The sequence below is a fragment of the Macadamia integrifolia genome, chromosome 5 (assembly GCF_013358625.1).
Source record: "Macadamia integrifolia cultivar HAES 741 chromosome 5, SCU_Mint_v3, whole genome shotgun sequence".
Lineage (NCBI taxonomy): Eukaryota > Viridiplantae > Streptophyta > Magnoliopsida > Proteales > Proteaceae > Macadamia > Macadamia integrifolia.
The window spans coordinates 18,106,363-18,107,566 of NC_056561.1; positions in this window are offsets into that span (position 1 = coordinate 18,106,363).

The following is a 1,204-nucleotide window of genomic DNA, read 5'->3' on the forward strand; positions in this document are numbered from 1 at the left end:
CCCCCCCCCCCTCCACAGTTAGTATTGTGCGTCTTATATCTCAATGTCTTGGAGACTGGGAGTGGTACCTGTCAAAAATGTCTTGTTGCCTCTGCTGTCTCCCTTATAATTTTGTTTTTTTTGGGGTGGGGGGGTGGTGGTGTTATGTCACCAGATGGTTATACTTACCTGGAAACAGATTAAAAAAAAAAAGAAAAAGGAAGGAATGTCCAGGAGATTATCAAATCTTGATACTTGGAATATGGTTGGTTCCCTGAGGTCTGGACTCTGTCCCAAAAAAGAACTAATCACACTTTCTGTACAAAGTTGATACTGAAGTATTAACTAACAGTTTCCTTTGAAGTAAATATTAAAGGTACCTTATGATTGGGATCAGGGATTCTTTCTTGAAGACGATTTTTGAGGGGGGTGAAATGAAAAAGAATGATGAAGCTGTTTTTTGTCTGATAGAACGATCGTTTTCTCAAAGTGGTTTGAACTCCTAGGAATCGGCATTGATGGATCTGACAGATTCATACCAATTCAGTCCGACTAGTGTTTGGTTCTACCATATTTGAAACATTTCCTTATAGGGGGTGAAGAAGCCATGCATATGGGGGTGTCAAAACCTAATCGGAATTGATGAAACCAAGCCTAATGATCAAAAATCGAAACAAATTTTTTTGACTTTTGAGGTTTTGTGAGACCGAAGTCAGATTGAACTGCATCAAAACTGATAAGATATCAAATCAAGCCCGAAACTCTCAAAAAAAAAAAAAAAAAAAAAAATCTTTCATACTTTTTGAATATGTTTATATAAGTAAATCGAAACTACCATTGAAACCAAACATATAGTAAACCCATTAGAGAAAATAATAAAAAATTGAAATCAAAGTTAAACTGAAATTGGTGCACTGTTATCATGTTATAATTTCAGTCATTCTTACATCAAAACTTTTTCAAAACTGATCCAGATGGACGGATTGACACCCCTACACACATGTACCTTGACCCACAATGCGTACCCAGAGACCCATGCTATTGTAGGGGGATGGTCACATGGTAACTTACTATACTTTGGTGGTCCAAACTCCAAACTCCAAATTCCAAACTGAATAGTAGTACAAGTAGGGAGGAGGGAGAGGGTGGTCCTCTCTCTATATACTGTAACGAGAAGTCACAATTCACAATTAAAAGTACGCATATCCATAATACAAGTCCCAGC